At 38.7% G+C, this 22179-nt stretch overlaps 1 protein-coding gene across 1 annotated transcript in view; it reads right to left on the bottom strand.

Moving 5' to 3' along the window:
* The window catches only part of KIZ (kizuna centrosomal protein), a 532190-nt gene that overhangs the window by 341771 nt on the left and 168240 nt on the right, over nt 1-22179 (bottom strand). The window lies entirely within an intron of this gene.

The following is a 22179-nucleotide window of genomic DNA, read 5'->3' as shown; positions in this document are numbered from 1 at the left end:
TTGCATTGTCTTGTTATCTTGCATTTGTTGATTATGCAAATCTAATGTGTTGACTGGTCCTTTAAATCTTAATCTTTTTGAAACACATTAACATCTTTTTTTACTTATTTGGAGGAACCAATCTGGGCTTTAATCTGCAGGAAGCACAGCTAGCCACTGTTTAAAAGTTAGTATAAAGTAAATTGTTTTGCAGTTGTTAAAGCCAATTAGGGACAGATATGTTTCAGAGTTAGCCTTTAGACGTGAGCAGGGTGCATGTTAAGAGAGTTCTGAGAGTAATAAATTTCTCCATTTTCAGGGCAAAATTACATGAAATTGGAGCAAAATAAATCATAAAAATAGAATGCAAAGTTGTTTCATTATTTATAACTAAACATTTTATATAAAAAATCTCAAGGTATTTACTGTCCCTTTATACACAGTGGATTTGCATAATCAACAAATGCATAATAAATAGACTGCAATAAAGCTCAGTACTTTTCCTGTCCCCTGTATCACATAGACAACTGATTTGTAAACATGCATTAGCTGTGTACTCTCTGCTTTTCAACAAAGGATACCAAGTAAATGAAGTAAATTTGATAATGGAAGTTAATTGGACAGTTTCTTATAATCGCATGCTCTATCTGAATCAAGAAAGCTTAAAATGATGGTAAACGGATCCGGAATGTTAGTGATATTTTAGATGGAGATTGATTGTTCAGTTGTAATGAAGATATGCTTCGCCGCCCACTTAAAAAGAACATTTTTCTGTGAGATTAAGGTTTGAACTGTTCTCCAGCAATCTCCCTTTTGTCACCTTTTGTTGTACCTAGAGCACTGATTGGACAACAATTCAAATCGTTAGCTCACAGTAAAAAACACAATTTATGCTTACCTGATAAATGTATTTCTCTTGTGGTGTATCCAGTCCACGGATCATCCATTACTTGTGGGATATTCTCACTCCCAACAGGAAGTTGCAAGAGGACCCACAGCAGAGCTATTATATAGCTCCTCCCCTCACTACCATATCCAGTCATTCGACCGAAAACAAGCAGAGAAAGGAGAAACCATAGGGTGCAGTGGTGACTGTAGTTTAAATTTAAAAATTACCTGCCTTAAAATGACAGGGCAGGCCGTGGACTGGATACACCACAAGAGAAATAAATTTATCAGGAAAGCATAAATTGTGTTTTCTCTTGTAAGGTGTATCCAGTCCACGGATCATCCATTACTTGTAGGATACCAATACCAAAGCTAAAGTACACGGATGAAGGGAGGGACAAGGCAGGTACTTAAACAGAAGGAACCACTGCCTGTACAACCTTTCTCCCAAAAATAGCCTCCGAAGAAGCAAAAGTATCAAATTTGTAGAATTTTGAAAAAGTATGAAGCGAAGATCAAGTCGCCGCCTTGCAAATCTGTTCAACAGAAGCCTCATTTTTAAAGGCCCAAGTGGAAGCCACAGCTCTAGTAGAATGAGCTGTAATCCTTTCAGGAGGCTGCTGTCCAGCAGTCTCATAGGCTAAGCGTATTATGCTTCTTAGCCAAAAAGAAAGAGAGGTTGCCGAAGCCTTTTGACCTCTCCTCTGTCCAGAGTAAACAACAAACAAAGCAGATGTTTGTCGAAAATCTTTAGTAGCTTGTAAGTAAAACTTTAAAGCACGAACCACGTCCAGATTGTGTAATAGACGTTCCTTCTTTGAAGAAGGATTAGGACACAAGGATGGAACAACAATCTCTTGATTGATATTCTTGTTAGATAACACCTTAGGTAAAAACCCAGGTTTGGTACGCAGGACTACCTTATCAGAATGAAAAATCAGATAAGGAGAATCACATTGTAAGGCAGATAGCTCTGACACTCTACGAGCCGAGGAAATAGCTACCAAAAAAAGGACTTTCCAAGATAAAAGCTTTATATCTATGGAATGAAGAGGTTCAAATGGAACTCCTTGAAGAACCTTAAGAAACAAATTTAAGCTCCATGGTGGAGCAACAGGTTTGAACACAGGCTTGATTCTGACTAAAGCCTGACAAAATGCCTGAACGTCTGGAACATCTGCCAGACGCTTGTGCAAAAGAATAGACAGAGCAGAAATCTGTCCCTTTAAGGAACTAGCTGACAAACCTTTTTCCAAGCCTTCTTGGAGAAAAGATAATATCCTGGGAATCCTGACCTTACTCCATGAGTAACCCTTGGATTCGCACCAATAAAGATATTTACGCCATATCTTATGGTAAATTTTCCTAGTTACAGGCTTTCGTGCCTGTATTAAGGTATCAATGACTGACTCGTAGAAGCCACGCTTTGATAAAATCAAGCGTTCAATCTCCATGCAGTCAGTCTCAGAGAAATTAGATTTGGATGGAGGAAAGGACCCTGAAGTAGAAGGTCCTGTCTCAGAGGCAGAGACCATGGTGGCAATGATGACATGTCCACTAGATCTGCATACCAGGTCCTGCGTGGCCACGCAGGCGCTATTAAAATCACAGATGCTCTCTCCTGCTTGATCTTGGCAATCAGACGAGGGAGCAGAGGAAACGGTGGAAACACATAAGCCAGGTTGAAAGACCAGGGCACTGCTAGAGCGTCTATCAGTATCGCCCTGGGGTCCCTGGACCTTGATCCGTAACAAGGAAGCTTGACGTTCTGTCGAGACGCCATGAGATCCAGTTCTGGTTTGCCCCAGCGATGAATCACTTGTGCAAACACCTCCGGATGGAGTTCCCACTCCCCCGGATGAAAAGTCTGTTGACTTAGAAAATCTGCCTCCCAGTTCTCTACACCTGGGATATGGATAGCTGATAGGTGGCAGGAGTGAATCTCTGCCCAGTGAATTATCTTTGAGACTTCTAACATCGCTTGGGAACTTCTTGTTCCCCCTTGATGGTTAATGTAAGCCACAGTCGTGATGTTGTCCGACTGAAATCTGATGTACCTCAGAGTTGCTAACTGAGGCCAAGCCTGAAGAGCATTGAATATCGCTCTTAGCTCCAGAATATTTATTGGAAGGAGAGACTCCTCCTGAGTCCACGATCCCTGAGCCTTCAGGGAGTTCCAGACTGCACCCCAACCTAGAAGGCTGGCATCTGTTGTTACAATTGTCCAATCTGGCCTGCGAAAGGTCATACCTTTGGACAGATGGACCCGAGATAGCCACCAGAGAAGAGAATCCCTGGTCACTTGGTCCAGATTCAGTTGAGGAGACAAATCTGTGTAATCCCCGTTCCACTGACTGAGCATGCATAGTTGCAGCGGTCTGAGATGTAGGCGTGCAAACGGCACTATGTCCATTGCCGCTACCATTAAGCCGATTACTTCCATACACTGAGCCACCGAAGGGCGCGGAATGGAATGAAGAACCCGGCAGGAATTTAGAAGCTTTGATAACCTGGACTCCGTCAGGTAAATTTTCATTTCTACAGAATCTATCAGAGTCCCTAGAAAGGAAACTCTTGTGAGTGGAGATAGAGAACTCTTTTCCTCGTTCACTTTCCACCCATGCGACCTCAGAAATGCCAGTACAATGTCCGTATGAGACCTGGCAATTTGGAAGTTTGACGCCTGTATCAGGATGTCGTCTAAATAAGGGGCTACTGCTATGCCCCGCGGCCTTAGGACCGCCAGAAGGGACCCTAGAACCTTCGTGAAGATTCTTGGGGCTGTAGCTAATCCAAAGGGAAGAGCTACAAACTGGTAATGCCTGTCTAGAAAGGCAAACCTGAGAAACCGATGATGAGCTCTGTGTATCGAAATGTGAAGATAAGCATCCTTTAGATCCACTGTAGTCATATATTGACCCTCCTGGATCATAGGCAGGATGTTACGAATAGTTTCCATCTTGAATAATGGAACTCTGAGGAATTTGTTTAAGATCTTTAGATCCAAAATTGGTCTGAATGTTCCCTCTTTTTTGGGAACCACAAACAGATTTGAGTAAAAACCCTGTCCTTGTTCCTCTTTTGGAACTGGATGGATCACTCCCATAACTAGGAGGTCTCTTACACAGTGTAAGAATGCCTCTCTCTTAATCTGGTTTGCAGATAATTGTGAAAGGTGAAATCTCCCTATGGGGGGAGAAGCTTTGAAGTCCAGAAGATACCCCTGGGATATAATTTCCAACGCCCAGGGATCCTGAACATCTCTTGCCCACGCCTGGGCAAAGAGTGAAAGTCTGCCCCCCACTAGATCCGTTACCGGATAGGGGGCCGTTCCTTCATGCTGTCTTAGAGGCAGCAGCAGGTTTTTTAGCCTGCTTACCTTTGTTCCAGGTCTGGTTTGGCCTCCAGACCGCCTTGGACTGAGCAACAGTTCCCTCTTGTCTTGCATTAGAGGAGGTTGATGCCGCACTTGCCTTGAAGTTCGAAAGGCACGAAAATTAGACTGTTTGGCCCTGGATTTGGACCTGTCCTGAGGAAGGGCATGACCTTTTCCTCCAGTGATATCAGCAATAATCTCCTTCAAGCCAGGCCCGAATAAGGTCTGCCCCTTGAAGGGAATGTTAAGCAGCTTAGATTTTGAAGTCACGTCAGCTGACCATGATTTAAGCCATAGCGCTCTGCGCGCCTGTATAGCAAAACCAGAATTCTTAGCCGTTAGTTTAGTCAAATGAACAATGGCATCAGAAACAAAAAGAATTGGCTAGCTTAAGTGCCCTAAGTTTGCCAAGTATGTCATCCAATGGAGTCGCTACCTGTAAGGCCTCTTCCAGAGACTCAAACCAGAACGCCGCAGCAGCAGTGACAGGGGCAATGCATGCAAGGGGCTGTAGGATAAAACCTTGTTGACAAAATATTTTCTTAAGGTAACCTTCTAATTTTTTATCCATTGGATCTGAAAAAGCACAACTGTCCTCGACAGGGATAGTAGTACGCTTTGCTAAAGTAGAAACTGCTCCCTCCACCTTAGGGCCTGTCTGCCATAAGTCCCGTGTGGTGGTGTCTATAGGAAACATTTTTCTAAAAATAGGAGGGGGAGAGAACGGCACACCTGGTCTATCCCATTCCTTATTAATAATTTCTGTAAACTTTTTAGGTATTGGAAAAACATCAGTACACACCGGCACTGCAAAGTATTTATCCAGTCTACACAATTTCTCTGGCACTGCAATTGTGTCACAGTCATTCAGAGCAGCTAAAACCTCTTTAAGTAATACGCGGAGGTGTTCAAGCTTAAATTTAAATGTAGAAATATCAGAATCAGGTATTCTCCCTGAATCAGAAACATCACCCACAGACTGAAGTTCTCCTTCCTCAGCTTCAGCATATTGTGAGGCAGTATCAGACATGGTTCTTAAAGCGTCAGTATGCTCTGCACTTCGTCTAACCCCAGAGCTATCTCGCTTACCTCTAAGTTCAGGTAGTCTGGCTAATACCGCTGACAGTGCATTATCCATGACTGCCGCCATGTCTTGTAAAGTAAACGCTATGGGTGCCCTTGATGTACTTGGCGCCATTTCAGCGTGAGTCCCTTGAGCGGGAGTCAAAGAATCTGACACGTGGGGAGAGTTAGTCGGCATAACTTCCCCCTCGCTAGATTCCTCTGGTGATATATTTTTTAAAGACAGAATATGATCTTTATTGCTTAGAGTGAAGTCAGTACAATTGGTACACATTCTAAGAGGGGGTTCCACCATGGCCTTTAAACATAATGAACAAGGAGTTTCCTCTATGTCAGACATGTTTATACAGACTAGCAATGAGACTAGCAAGCTTGGAAAACACTTTAATTCAAGTTAACAAGCAATATAAAAAATGGTACTGTGCCTTTAAGAGAAACAAATTTTGTCAAAATTTGAAAAACAGTGAAAAAAGGCAGTTACACAAACGAAATTTTTACAGTGTATGTAATAGGCTAACAGAGCATTGCACCCACTTGCAAATAGATGATTAACCCCTTAGTTCAAAAAACTGATAAAAAAAACGACAGACGGTTTTTAACAGTCCCAGCAAAGTGCCACAGCTCTACTGTGGCTCCTACCTTCCCCAATAAACGATTTTAGGCTCTTTAGAGATGTCCTGTAGCATTCAGGGGACTCCTGAGGAAAACTGGATGTCTCAGTCTGTAATTTTAACTGCGCAAAAAAGCTCTAAAATAGGCCCCTCCCACTCATATTACAACAGTGGAAGGCCTCAGGAAACTGTTTCTAGGCAAAAATAAAGCCAGCCATGTGGAAAAAATTAGGCCCCAATAAGTTTTATCACCTAGCATATATAAAAAAACGATTAAACATGCCAGCAAACGTTTTATATAGCATATCTATAAGGGTATTACCCCTGAGAGTAAGCATGATACCAGTCTTTATAAAATCACTGTATTCAGGCTTAACTTACATTTATCAGGAATCAGCAGCATTTTCTAGCATTTCCAATCCTAGAAAAAATTATAACTGCACATACCTGATAGCAGAGTAAACTGCACGCCATTCTCCCTCTGAAGTTACCTCTCTCCTCAGACATGTGTGAGAACAGCAATGGATCTTAGTTACAACCTGCTAAGATCATAGAAAACTCAGGCAGATTCTTCTATCTCTGCCTGAGAAAAAATAGCACAACTCCGGTACTATTTAAAATAACAAACTTTTGATTGAAGAAAATAAACTATTTTTCACCACTCTCCTCTTACTACCTCCATGCGCGTTGAGAGTTGCAAGAGAATGACTGGATATGGTAGTGAGGGGAGGAGCTATATAACAGCTCTGCTGTGGGTCCTCTTGTAACTTCCTGTTGGGAGTGAGAATATCCCACAAGTAATGGATGATCCGTGGACTGGATACACCGTACAAGAGAAATGACTTTTGAAGTGGGCAGCGGAGCGCAACGTATTTGAATTTCATATCTGTATTAAAATATATTACAGCGCAACTTAAAGGGACAGTCAGCACCAAAATAGTTATTGTTTAAAAAGATAGATAACACCTTTACTACCAATTTGCCTGCTTTGCACAACCAACATCGTTATATTAATATACTTTATAATATTAAAACCTCTAAATTTCTGCCGGTTTCTAAGCCACTACAGACAGCCTCTTTTCACATGCTTTTTTATTTGCTTTTCACAACAGAAGACTTCAAATCCATGTGGGCCATATAGATAACATTGTGCTTTCTCCCGTGGAGTTGTGGCTGACACTGCACTAACTGGCTAAAATGCAAGTCAATAGATAATAAATAGCCATGTGATCAGGGGGCAGTCAAGAGGCGTAGATACAAGGTAATCACAGGAGGTTAAAAGTATATTAATATAACCGTCTTGGCTGTGCAAAACTTGGGAATGGATAATAAAGGGATTATCTATCTTTTTAAACAATAACAAAATTGGAGTTGACTGTTCCATTAAATTCCATCTAAAATATCACAGAAATTCTGAATCTGTTTTTATAAAGTGGAGAATTTACCATAATTGTAAGACCACTAAATACAGTAGAATTGCATAAGGAACAAGTGCATAATAAAAAGACAATGCCATAACACAAAAAATGCAAATACTCAAAAAGATTATTTTTTTTCTCGCAAATTAATTTTTTCTTCCGTTTTCCGGGCCCCCTGTATCATGTGACAGACATCAACAAATCACAGACTAATATACGTATACCCTGTGACCTTGTGCACATGCTCAGTAGCAGCTGGTGCCTCAGAAAGTGTGACTATAAAAAGACTGAAAAATATGATAATGGAAGTAAATTGGAAAGTGTCTTAAAACTGCATGATCTATCTAAATCGTGAAAGCTTATTTTGACTTGAGTGTCCATTTTTTGACTGTCGTGTCCCATTAATATATTTCAATAATACTATAGTGCTATTTTGTGAAGTGGTAGACTCTCAATAATAGTGTTTGCTTCACTAATAAAATACAATTTGGAAGAAAAAATAAATGAAAGAAAATAGTTGACGCTACTAAAATGCTACATTTTAATCTGAATGAATTCTGGTTTTTAGCTGGGGTTGCCAGTTGTCCAACACAAAAATACTGGACAATCTGTCAGTAACTGGGCACAATAATAGATGGGGGTCACACATGGCCCCCCTTAAGCTCTATGTCAGCCTCCACTCTTCAACCCACAATGAATATTTTTCACAACTAACCAGCTATTTTACCCCTTGGCTGCTAGTAACATAAATCAATATAATTCTACCTTTTTGGCTGCCAGCAACACATAAACAGAAATTATTTCACACTCTTGACTTCTTTCCACTCCATATTTGTAATGCCTTTATGCATATGAAGCTTTTTATATTTAGCTAATACTCATGGACTTAAAAAAACGGGACATTTAAGTGTCCAGTTTGTTTGTGAAAACTTCACTGGACAGCCTGCTAAAATACTGGACTGTTTTATTTTTGTAAGGGTTACCTGTACTTGGAGGATGTATTTATTCACCTCCCTGATATTTTGCATAAGACGTAGTAGACTGAAAGGTAAAACAGATTCTGCAATGCTAAAAGAATATCTATACAAACATCTAATATCCATGAGCTTTAGTAGAGATGATAAGCGTGCCTGAATTGTCTGCACCTATATACACATATATCAGTGCCTGACAGCATTTGTAAAAATTCAGCAGCCAGCTACATATTTTCCTGAACCAGGGTTAAGTTTGGGTTGATAAATATTTGTAGAATAGTCTAAAACTATTTTGGTCAAAAGGAAAAAAAATCCAAGGGCTATAAAAGTGCAAACAAAACTATATCACCCAGTGTCTAACAATTAAGAAGAAGAAGTTCCCCAATGTGAATCTCCAGGATCAAATGCAATAGTGCTCAGAAGCCCCAAAAATCTAAAGAATATATTCCTTATTTTACTAAAAAATATATTATATATAATGATATATAATATCTCAAAATGCTAAATACATGCATTCATATAAATCATTAGCAAACAATATACAAGTCCCAAAATCCCAAATCATATAAAATGTCCCAATATAAAATAGGAATCAAGATGGAAACGTTAAATCCATAAAAAAGAGATGAATGTAACCAAAAAACATTCTTCTGTTATACCAATTATATTTAATCCCTCTAGAATCATATCAACATTGGTAGGTAATAGCACCGATCCATAAAGAATACAAAAACAAACAAAGTATATGCCTTAGATTAACAATAGCTCCCCAGCGCAAATAAAATATAAAGCGCTAATCAAAAACAGTATAAGTATAAATAATAAATAAAAATGTATCACAATATAGTGGTTCAAATAAAAAATGTAGTGAAATCAAAACAATAAAAATATGTTAATAGAACAGAATATAAATACCATACAGACCAAAGAAATGATGGAATAGCTAAAAGTACTTTGTGTGATATATTAGCAGTTATAAATAAAATTAACAATAAAGACTGCTAATATATCACACAAAGGACTTTAGGCTATTTCATCATTTCTGTGGTCTGTATGGTATTCATGTTAAAGGGACATTGTACACTAGATATTTTTGCATAAATGTGTTGTAGATGATCCCATTTATCATCCCCTGATGCGTTTCGCCCTATTGGGCTTTATCAAAGGCTTTGATAAAGCCCAATAGGGCAAAATGCATCAGGGAAGAGTGGTGAATCCGTTCACACTCTCTTTATATGTTTAATTTTAAAACCTAAAACCTATTTAACTTGAGATCATTGCTCTCGTAACTAATTTACTCTAGCTATAACTACGCTGAGTCTGGGTTGTGCCAGATTTAGATTAACCTATGTGTTCATAGATCTAGTGAATTAGTAATTACCAGGCATCCTTGCCAGATTTATTTATAGTAACTATTCTCTATAGCCTGGGTTGTGCCATATTTAGTCAATACAAGATATCAAATAGAGATAATGATACCTCCGCTATACTTTAGATAATAGTATCCAGTCTGGGTTGTGCCAGACATAGCCACCACTATCGAATTTAACATCATACTACATTTGAAACTATACTCATTGATTCAAGCATATTCACGCTACATATACTGTGATTAGAGGCCAGTAGTAACATAAGAGAATTGTCTCGTAGAACTAATACAAATGAACTAAAGCATTGTTTGATTGAAAGACATTGGCAATATCACATGGTTTATCGCCACTGTAACTTATTTTCTGTAGCCTGAGACGTGCCGTACTGAATATAACTTAATTTATCAGATAATTATAAAGATATCACCGTTATACTCACAACACTTATATTTAACCTGAGTTGTACCAGACATAGCTATCAGTGTGCAATATTGGCAACACAGAAATAACTGCTGAATTTACATATTGATATCTATACTCACCTTACTGTGTCAACACGCAGGCGACATATTTTAACGTCTACTAAAAAGTGATAACGATACTTCCGCTATATTTTCCGCTATATTTTATCAGTGGTAACATAAGACGAGTGTTCTATAGAATTGATACAAACACACTTGCAATATCACAAGGTTTATCGCCACTGTAACTAATTTTCTATAACCTGAGATGAGCTGTATTTAGTATATTCAAGATATCAAGAGGCTGTAACGACACCTCCGTTATACTAACGTTACTTTTATCTAATCTGGGCTGTGACAGATATAGCGACCAGTGTGCATCATTGGTAACATAGATATAATTGTTAAACCATCATATTTGTACCTATACTCATCCTATATACTCATATTTATCCTATATATTTATCAGATATCAGATCCGCACCATGTTAACATGCAGACGATATATAAGGTTGTTTTATTAACTGACAGAATATTCATAAATTGAGTAGGTAGAACTTTGACTTATGTATTTAGCGTAACTTAGGAAGAGACAACCCCATGTTAATACAGCATAATTCATAATACAACATACTCATAATCTTTCTTAACATACGCCTAGATTACAGGTTTTGTCGGTAAAAACTTGCGGGGCTAACGAGCCTTTTTTTCCAGCGCTTACTTTAAACAACGCGGGTATTACAAGTTTTCTGAATGGCTGTTAGCCTCAGAAAATTAAGCGTTGAGCAAATTTAGCTCCACTTCTACCTGTAATACCAGCATTGCTTACGGTAGCGGTAAGCTGGCTAAAACGTGCTCATGCACGATTTCCCCATAGGATACAATGGGGCTGAGCTGGCTGAAAAAAAACCTAACACCTGCAAAAAAGCAGCGTTCAGCTCCTAACGCAGCCCCATTGTTTCCTATAGGGAAACACTTTCTAAGTCTACACCTAACACCCTAACATGAACCCCGAGTCTAAACACCCCTAACCTTACACTTATTAACCTCTAATCTACCGCCCCCAACATCGTCGCCACCTGTATACTATTAACCCCTAATCTGCCGCTCCGGACACCGCCGCCACCTACATTATACCTATGAACCCCTAATCTGCTGCCCCTAACATCGCCAACACCTATATTATATTTATTAACCCCCAATCTGCCCCCCCCAATGTCGCCGCCACCTACCTACACTTATTAACCCCTAATCTGCCGACCGGACATAGCCGCCACTATAATAAATGTATTAACCCCTAAATCGCCACACTCCCGCCTCGCAAACACTATAATAACTTGTATTAACCCCTAATCTGCCCCCCAACGTCGCCGCCACCTACCTACAATTATTAACCCCTAATCTACCGTCCCCAACGTCGCCGCTACTATAATAAAGTTATTAACCCCTAAACCTAATTCTAACCCTAACACCCCCCTAACTTAAATATAATTTAAATAAAACTAAATAAAATTACTATAATTAAATAAATTAATCCTATTTAAAACTAAATACTTACCTATAAAATAAACCCTAATATAGCTACAATATAACTAATAGTTACATTGTAGCTATTTTAGGATTTATATTTATTTTACAGGCAACTTTGTATTTATTTTAACTAGGTAAAATAGCTATGAAATAGTTAATAACTATTTAATAGCTACCTAGTTAAAATAATTACAAAATTAGCTGTAAAATAAATCCTAACCTAAGTTACAAATACACCTAACACTACACTATCAATAAATTAATTAATTTAACTACAATTATCTAAAATAAAATACAATTAAATAAACTAAGCTATAGTACAAAAAAAACCCCACTAAATTGCAAAAAATAAAAAAATATTACAAGAATTTTAATCTAATTACACATAATCTAAGCCCCCTAATAAAATAAAAAAGCCCCCCAAAATAATAAAATTCCCTACCCTATACTAAATTACAAAAGTAATCAGCTCTTTTACCAGCCCTTAAAAAGGCTTTTTGCGGGGCATTGCCGCAAAGTAATCAGCTCTGTTACCTGTAAAAAAAAAATACAAGACCCCCCCAACATTAAAACCCACCACCCACACACCCCTACTCTAAAACCCACCCAGTCCCCCCTTAAAAAAACCTAACACTAACCCCCTGAAGATCACCCTACCTTGAGCCTTGTTCACTCAGCTGGGTCGAATTCTTCATCCAATCCGGAAGATGTGGTCCTCCATCTGGCAGAAGTCTTCATCCAAGCGGGGCAGAAGAGGTCCTCCATCCGGCAGAAGTCTTCATCCAAGCGGGGCAGAAGAGGTCCTCCATCCAGCAGAAGTCTTCATCCATCCGCGGCTCCATCTTCAAGACCTCCGACGCGGAACATCCTCCTCGGCCGATGGACTAACGACGAATGAAGGTTCCTTTAAATGATGTCATCCAAGATGGCGTCCCTCGAATTCCGATTGTCTGATAGGATTCTATCAGCCAATCGAAATAAAGGTAGGAAAAATCTGATTGGCTGATTTAATCAGCCAATCGGATTGAAGTTCAATCCGATTGGCTGATTGGATCACCCAATAGAATGCAAGGTCAATTCTATTGGCTGATCCAATCAGCCAATCGGATTGAACTTCAATCCGATTGGCTGATTAAATCAACCAATCGGATTTTTCCTACCTTAATTCCGATTGGCTGATAGAATCCTATCAGCCAATGGGAATTCGAGGGACGCCATCTTGGATGGCGTCATTTAAAGGAACCTTCATTCGTTGTTAGTCCATCGGCCGAGGAGGATGTTCCGTGTCGGAGGTCTTGAAGATGGAGCCACGGATGGATGAAGACTTCTGCCGGATGGAGGACCTCTTCTGCCCCGCTTGGATGAAGATTTCTGCCGGATGGAGGACCACATCGCCCGGAGTGGATGAAGAATTCGGCCCGGCTGGGTGAACACGGCTCAAGGTAGGGTGATCTTCAGGGGGTTAGTGTTAGGTTTTTTTAAGGGGGGATCGGGTGGGTTTTAGAGAAGGGGTGTGTGGGTGGTGGGTTTTAATGCTGGGGGGGTCTTGTGTTTTTTTTTACAGGTAAACGAGCTGATTACTTTGGGGCAATGCCCCGCAAAAAGTCCTTTTAAGGGCTGGTAAAAGAGCTGATTACTTTTGCAATTTAGTATAGGGTAGGGAATTTTATTATTTTGGGGGGATTTTTTATTTTATTAGGGGGCTTAGATTAGGTGTAATTAGATTAAAATTCTTGTACTATTTTTTTATTTTTTGTAATTTAGTGTTTGTTTGTTTTATACTATAGTTTAGTTTATTTAATTGTATTTTAGTTTAGATAATTGTAGCTAATTTAATTAATTTATTGATAGTGTAGTGTTAGGTGTATTTGTAACTTAGGTTAGGATTTATTTTACAGGTAATTTTGTAATTATTTTAACTAGGTAGCTATTAAATAGTTATTAACTATTTCATAGCTATTGTACCTAGTTAAAATAAATACAAAGTTGCCTGTAAAATAAATATAAATCCTAAAATAGCTACAATGTAACTATTAGTTATATTGTAGCTATATTAGGGTTTATTTTATAGGCAAGTATTTAGTTTTAAATAGGATTAATTTATTTAATAATAGTAATTTTATTTTGTTTTATTTAAATTATATTTAAGTTAGGGGGTGTTAGGGTTAGGGTTAGACTTGGGGTTAGGGGTTAATAACTTTATTATAGTAGCGGTGACATTGGGGGCGGGAGATTAGGGGTTAATAATTGTAGGTATGTGGCGGCGATGTTGGGGGGGGGGCAGATTAGGGGTTAATAAAATTTATTATAGTGTTTGCGAGGCGAAATTGCAGTGGTTTAGGGGTTAATACATTTATTATAGTGGCAGTAAGGTCCGGTCAGCAGATTAGGGGTTAATAAGTGTAGGTAGGTGGTGGCGGCGAAGTGGGGGGGGCAGATTAGGGGTTAATAAATATAATGTAGGTGGCGGCGATGTCCGGTCAGCAGATTAGGGGTTAAATAATTTTATTATAGTGTTTGCGATGTGGGGGGCCTCGGTTTAGGGGTTCATAGGTAGTTTATGGGTGTTGGTATACTTTGTAGCACTGTAGTTAAGAGCTTTATGTTCCGGCATTAGCCCATAAAATTCTTAACTACTGACTTTCTCCAAGACTTGTAATACCAGCGTTAGGCAAATCCCATTAAAAAGATAGGATACGCAATTGACGTAAGGGGATTTACGTTAGCCAAAAGTTGCGGTGCTTTTTAAGGCTAACGCAGAACTCGTAATCTATCAGATAGTTTATGACAACACAGTGATTGCACTAAACACACACAACGGATAATATTATAATCAGGATTAGTGGCTGTACTACCATGGAAGAAGTGGATTGATCTAAGAGGGAGGATCCTACATAGAAATACTCAAATATAAGAATGAATGCTGTTAATTATTATTAGCCTATAATAAGATCACCATTTATTTCCATTGCAGACATAATATTGGCTTTTAACAACCCAGTTTATACACATTAAGACTCCACATATATATATATATATATATATATTATTATTATTATTTTTTTCTTTTTTTTTTTCCTGCAGCCAACTATTGTGATTTAACTTTTAGTCCATAGTGAAAAAGGGGTAGTGTACAAGCGCTAAGGTAATCCCCAAGCTGTATCCAAACAGAGATCCTAACCAACCTCCAAAAAATATGCACAAGTAGTAAGAAGTGAATACAGCACCAACAAGAGGCCAAGGGATAAATATACTCACAGAGAGATAAAAGAAGATTATTTAATGAACCATGTTAAAAAGCATCAGTAATAAAAGACTATATATAAAAAATGTAAAAAGCACATGTAAATAAAATTACAAATACAGGAATATCTTACAGAAGCGGCTCAAAGGGCCAAAGCTGATAATTACAATAAAAACAGAGGTAATAACAGGTGATCAGTGTGAGTGGTACACCAGAATAAGAGTGTATACTAATTAAACAGAATTAGCCTAAGTACAACTATAACAAGTGCATCAAGCAAAAAACTAATAAACAATAATACAAACAATAGTGTTCAAAAATAGTGTTTCAAAAATAGTGTTCCAAAAAATAGAAAAATGCACTGCAGTGCAAAAAAAGGTGGGTAGCAAAATAATTGTATAGATATGATCAAATAGTGAGTGAGTGCAAATGGATATAAAAATGCTAGCTACTTAATCCAGTGAGGTTAAGATATAATTAAATAAAATACACAATATGCAATAACATAAAAAATAAAATACACAATATGCAATAACATAAAAAATAATAAAATATAATCCAAAGAAGTGTTCAAAAAGTTGATCAACAAATGTTAGTGCAGAACAAAAATAAGTCAATCAAAACTAAAAAATGGAAAAAATGGGTGATGAAAAGCAAGGTGAAAGTGAGGAAATTGATTCCTTCCAATGTTAGTTACTTTAACAGATCCAAATTCCTGAGTGTGGTAGCTGAAGTAGCTGATTGGATCCTAGCACCTGTCAGCTGCTCCTATGGTATCCTAAAAAGTGTCCCTGTAAAAAAAGAAATTCACAACATAGTGTATCCAATATGAGAATGAAGTAAAGATTAAAGTAATGCTTACCAATATGTCAACGCGTTTCTGCCCTCAAAAAAGGGCCTTTCTCAAGACGAGCTAGCCCTAATAGCCCTATAAAAACAAAAAAACACCCCCTAACCTATCAATAAACTACCAATAGCCCTTAAAAGGGCCTTTTGTAGGGCATTGCCCTAAGTTAAACAGCTCTTTTACCTAAAAGTCCCCACTAAAAGTAAACACCCCAAACCCAACCAACGCCCCAAAATAAAAAAACAGTCTAAAAAAAACCTAAGCTACCTATTGCCCCTAGAGGGGCATTTGTATGGATAAAGCCTATTAAAAACATAATTTATGTAAGAACTTACCTGATAAATTCATTTCTTTCATATTAACAAGAGTCCATGAGCTAGTGACGTATGGGATATACATTCCTACCAGGAGGGGCAAAGTTTCCCAAACCTTAAAATGCCTATAAATACACCCCTCACCACACCCACAAATCAGTTTAACGAATAGCCAAGAAGTGGGGTGATAAGAAAAAAAGTGCGAAGCATATAAAATAAGGAATTGGAATAATTGTGCTTTATACAGAAAAATCATAACCACCACAAAAAAGGGTGGGCCTCATGGACTCTTGTTAATATGAAAGAAATGAATTTATCAGGTAAGTTCTTACATAAATTATGTTTTCTTTCATGTAATTAACAAGAGTCCATGAGCTAGTGACGTATGGGATAATGACTACCCAAGATGTGGATCTTTCCACACAAGAGTCACTAGAGAGGGAGGGATAAAATAAAGACAGCCAATTCCTGCTGAAAATAATCCACACCCAAAATAAAGTTTAACAAAAAACATAAGCAGAAGATTCAAACTGAAACCGCTGCCTGAAGAACTTTTCTACCAAAAACTGCTTCAGAAGAAGAAAACACATCAAAATGGTAGAATTTAGTAAAAGTATGCAAAGAGGACCAAGTTGCTGCTTTGCAGATCTGGTCAACCGAAGCTTCATTCCTAAACGCCCAGGAAGTAGATACTGACCTAGTAGAATGAGCTGTAATTCTCTGAGGCGGAATTTTACCCGACTCAACATAGGCAAGATGAATTAAAGATTTCAACCAAGATGCCAAAGAAATGGCAGAAGCTTTCTGGCCTTTCCTAGAACCGGAAAAGATAACAAATAGACTAGAAGTCTTACGGAAAGATTTCGTAGCTTCAACATAATATTTCAAAGCTCTAACAACATCCAAAGAATGCAATGATTTCTCCTTAGAATTCTTAGGATTAGGACATAATGAAGGAACCACAATTTCTCTACTAATGTTGTTGGAATTCACAACTTTAGGTAAAAATTCAAAAGAAGTTCGCAACACCGCCTTATCCTGATGAAAAATCAGAAAAGGAGACTCACACGAAAGAGCAGATAATTCAGAAACTCTTCTAGCAGAAGAGATGGCCAAAAGGAACAAAACTTTCCAAGAAAGTAATTTAATGTCCAATGAATGCATAGGTTCAAACGGAGGAGCTTGAAGAGCTCCCAGAACCAAATTCAAACTCCAAGGAGGAGAAACTGACTTAATGACAGGTTTTATACGAACCAAAGCTTGTACAAAACAATGAATATCAGGAAGAATAGCAATCTTTCTGTGAAAAAGAACAGAAAGAGCGGAGATTTGTCCTTTCAAAGAACTTGCGGACAAACCCTTATCTAAACCATCCTGAAGAAACTGTAAAATTCTCGGTATTCTAAAAGAATGCCAAGAAAAATGATGAGAAAGACACCAAGAAATATAAGTCTTCCAGACTCTATAATATATCTCTCGAGATACAGATTTACGAGCCTGTAACATAGTATTAATCACGGAGTCAGAGAAACCTCTATGACCAAGAATCAAGCGTTCAATCTCCATACCTTTAAATTTAAGGATTTCAGATCCGGATGGAAAAAAGGACCTTGTGACAGAAGGTCTGGTCTTAACGGAAGAGTCCATGGTTGGCAAGATGCCATCCGGACAAGATCCGCATACCAAAACCTGTGAGGCCATGCCGGAGCTATTAGCAGAACAAACGAGCATTCCCTCAGAATCTTGGAGATTACTCTTGGAAGAAGAACTAGAGGCGGAAAGATATAGGCAGGATGATACTTCCAAGGAAGTGATAATGCATCCACTGCCTCCGCCTGAGGATCCCGGGATCTGGACAGATACCTGGGAAGTTTCTTGTTTAGATGAGAGGCCATCAGATCTATCTCTGGGAGCCCCCACATTTGAACAATCTGAAGAAATACCTCTGGGTGAAGAGACCATTCGCCCGGATGCAACGTTTGGCGACTGAGATAATCCGCTTCCCAATTGTCTACACCTGGGATATGAACCGCAGAGATTAGACAGGAGCTGGATTCTGCCCAAACCAAAATTCGAGATACTTCTTTCATAGCCAGAGGACTGTGAGTCCCTCCTTGATGATTGATGTATGCCACAGTTGTGACATTGTCTGTCTGAAAACAAATGAACGATTCTCTCTTCAGAAGAGGCCAAAACTGAAGAGCTCTGAAAACTGCACGGAGTTCCAAGATATTGATCGGTAATCTCACCTCCTGAGATTCCCAAACTCCTTGTGCCGTCAGAGATCCCCACACAGCTCCCCAACCTGTGAGACTTGCATCTGTTGAAATTACAGTCCAGGTCGGAAGAACAAAAGAAGCCCCCTGAATTAAACGAAGGTGATCTGTCCACCACGTTAGAGAGTGCCGAACAATCGGTTTTAAAGATATTAATTGATATATCTTCGTGTAATCCCTGCACCATTGGTTCAGCATACAGAGCTGAAGAGGTCGCATGTGAAAACGAGCAAAGGGGATCGCGTCCGATGCAGCAGTCATAAGACCTAGAATTTCCATGCATAAGGCTACCGAAGGGAATGATTGAGACTGAAGGTTTCGACAGGCTGTAATCAATTTTAGACGTCTCTTGTCTGTTAAAGACAGAGTCATGGACACTGAATCTATCTGGAAACCCAGAAAGGTTACCCTTGTTTGAGGAATCAAAGAACTTTTTGGTAAATTGATCCTCCAACCATGATCTTGAAGAAACAACACAAGTCGATTCGTATGAGACTCTGCTAAATGTAAAGACTGAGCAAGTACCAAGATATCGTCCAAATAAGGAAATACCACAATACCCTGTTCTCTGATTACAGACAGAAGGGCACCGAGAATCTTTGTGAAAATTCTTGGAGCTGTAGCAAGGCCAAACGGTAGAGCCACAAATTGGTAATGCTTGTCTAGAAAAGAGAATCTCAGGAACTGATAATGATCTGGATGAATCGGAATATGCAGATATGCATCCTGTAAATCTATTGTGGACATATAATTCCCTTGCTGAACAAAAGGCAATATAGTCCTTACAGTTACCATCTTGAACGTTGGTATCCTTACATAACGATTCAATAATTTTAGATCCAGAACTGGTCTGAAGGAATTCTCCTTCTTTGGTACAATGAAGAGATTTGAATAAAACCCCATCCCCTGTTCCGGAACTGGAACTGGCATAATTACTCCAGCCAACTCTAGATCTGAAACACAATTCAGAAATGCTTGAGCTTTCACTGGATTTACTGGGACATGGGAAAGAAAAAATCTCTTTGCAGGAGGTCTCATCTTGAAACCAATTCTGTACCCTTCTGAAACAATGTTCTGAATCCAAAGATTGTGAACAGAATTGATCCAAATTTCTTTGAAAAAACGTAACCTGCCCCCTACCAGCTGAACTGGAATGAGGGCCGTACCTTCATGTGAACTTAGAAGCAGGCTTTGCCTTTCTAGCAGGCTTGGATTTATTCCAGACTGGAGATGGTTTCCAAACTGAAACTGCTCTTGAGGACGAAGGATCAGGCTTTTGTTCTTTGTTGAAACGAAAGGAACGAAAACGATTGTTAGCCCTGTTTTTACCTTTAGACTTTTTATCCTGTGGTAAAAAAGTTCCTTTCCCACCAGTAACAGTTGAAATAATAGAATCCAACTGAGAACCAAATAATTTGTTTCCCTGGAAAGAAATGGAAAGTAGAGTTGATTTAGAAGCCATATCAGCATTCCAGGTCTTAAGCCATAAAGCTCTTCTGGCTAAGATAGCCAGAGACATAAACCTAACATCAACTCTAATAATATCAAAAATGGCATCACAGATGAAATTATTAGCATGCTGGAGAAGAATAATAATATCATGAGAATCACGATTTGTTACTTGTTGCGCTAGAGTTTCCAACCAAAAAGTTGAAGCTGCAGCAACATCAGCCAATGATATAGCAGGTCTAAGAAGATTACCTGAACATAGATAAGCTTTTCTTAGAAAAGATTCAATTTTTCTATCTAAAGGATCCTTAAACGAGGTACCATCTGACGTAGGAATGGTAGTACGTTTAGCAAGGGTAGAAATAGCCCCATCAACTTTAGGGATTTTGTCCCAAAATTCTAACCTGTCAGGCGGAACAGGATATAATTGCTTAAAACGTTTAGAGTAAATGAATTACCCAATTTATCCCATTCCTTAGAAATTACTGCAGAAATAGCATTAGGAACAGGAAAGACTTCTGGAATAACCGCAGGAGCTTTAAAAACCTTATCCAAACGTATAGAATTAGTATCAAGAGGACTAGAATCCTCTATTTCTAAAGCAATTAGTACTTCTTTAAGTAAAGAGCGAATAAATTCCATCTTAAATAAATATGAAGATTTATCAGCATCAATCTCTGAGATAGAATCCTCTGAACCAGAAGAGTCCAAAGAATCAGAATGATGGTGTTCATTTAAAAATTCATCTGTAGAGAGAGAAGATTTAAAAGACTTTTTACGTTTACTAGAAGGAGAAATAACAGACAAAGCCTTCTTTATGGATTCAGAAACAAAATCTCTTATGTTATCAGGAACATTCTGCACCTTAGATGTTGAGGGAACTGCAACAGGCAATGGTACATCACTAAAGGAAATATTATCTGCTTTAACAAGTTTGTCATGACAATTATTACAAACAACAGCTGGAGGAATAGCTACCAAAAGTTTACAGCAGATACACTTAGCTTTGGTAGATCCAGCAGGCAGTGGTTTTCCTGTAGTATCTTCTGGCTCAGATGCAACGTGAGACATCTTGCAATATGTAAGAGAAAAAACAACATATAAAGCAAAATAAATCAAATTCCTTATAAGACAGTTTCAGGAATGGGAAAAAAATGCCAAACATCAAGCTTCTAGCAACCAGAAGCAAATGAAAAATGATACTGAAATAATGTGGAGACAAAAGCGACGCCCATATTTTTTGGCGCCAAATAAGACGCCCACATTATTTGGCGCCTAAATGCTTTTGGCGCCAAAAATGACGCCACATCCGGAACGCCGACATTTTTGGCGCAAAATAACGTAAAAAATGACGCAACTTCCGGCGACACGTATGACGCCGGAAACGGAAAAGAATTTTTGCGCCAAAAAAGTCCGCGCCAAGAATGACGCAATAAAATGAAGCATTTTCAGCCCCCGCGAGCCTAACAGCCCACAGGGAAAAAAGTCAAATTTTTGAGGTAAGAAAAAATATGATAATTTAAAGCATAATCCCAAATATGAAACTGACTGTCTGGAAATAAGGAAAGTTGAACATTCTGAGTCAAGGCAAATAAATGTTTGAATACATATATTTAGAACTTTATAAATAAAGTGCCCAACCATAGCTTAGAGTGTCACAGAAAATAAGACTTACTTACCCCAGGACACTCATCTACATGTTTGTAGAAAGCCAAACCAGTACTGAAACGAGAATCAGTAGAGGAAATGGTAAATATAAGAGTATATCGTCGATCTGAAAAGGGAGGTAAGAGATGAATCTCTACGACCGATAACAGAGAACCTTATGAAATAGATCCCGTAGAAGGAGATCACTGCATTCAATAGGCAATACTCTCTTCACATCCCTCTGACATTCACTGCACGCTGAGAGGAAAACCGGGCTCCAACTTGCTGCGGAGCGCATATCAACGTAGAATCTAGCACAAACTTACTTCACCACCTCCCTTGGAGGCAAAGTTTGTAAAACTGATTTGTGGGTGTGGTGAGGGGTGTATTTATAGGCATTTTAAGGTTTGGGAAACTTTGCCCCTCCTGGTAGGAATGTATATCCCATACGTCACTAGCTCATGGACTCTTGTTAATTACATGAAAGAAAAAAAAACACAAAAAATAAAAACTTTTTTTTCTAACACTTTCTCTCCATTGATGTCTATGGGGGAAAGCGTGCACGAGCACGTAAATTCAGGCCTTAGGTTTTGTGCGGTATGGAGCTTATCGCACCATATCGCAAAACAAAAGAAGGATTTTCAGTAACTTGTAATGGCAGCTCATTTTTAGGTGTTATTTATGCACGCGTTTTAGTGCACAACTTTGCTTC

This window comes from Bombina bombina, chromosome 4, assembly GCF_027579735.1.
Source record: "Bombina bombina isolate aBomBom1 chromosome 4, aBomBom1.pri, whole genome shotgun sequence".
In the NCBI taxonomy this organism is placed as follows: Eukaryota; Metazoa; Chordata; class Amphibia; order Anura; family Bombinatoridae; genus Bombina; species Bombina bombina.
This window is presented reverse-complemented; position numbering and strand designations above follow the sequence as displayed.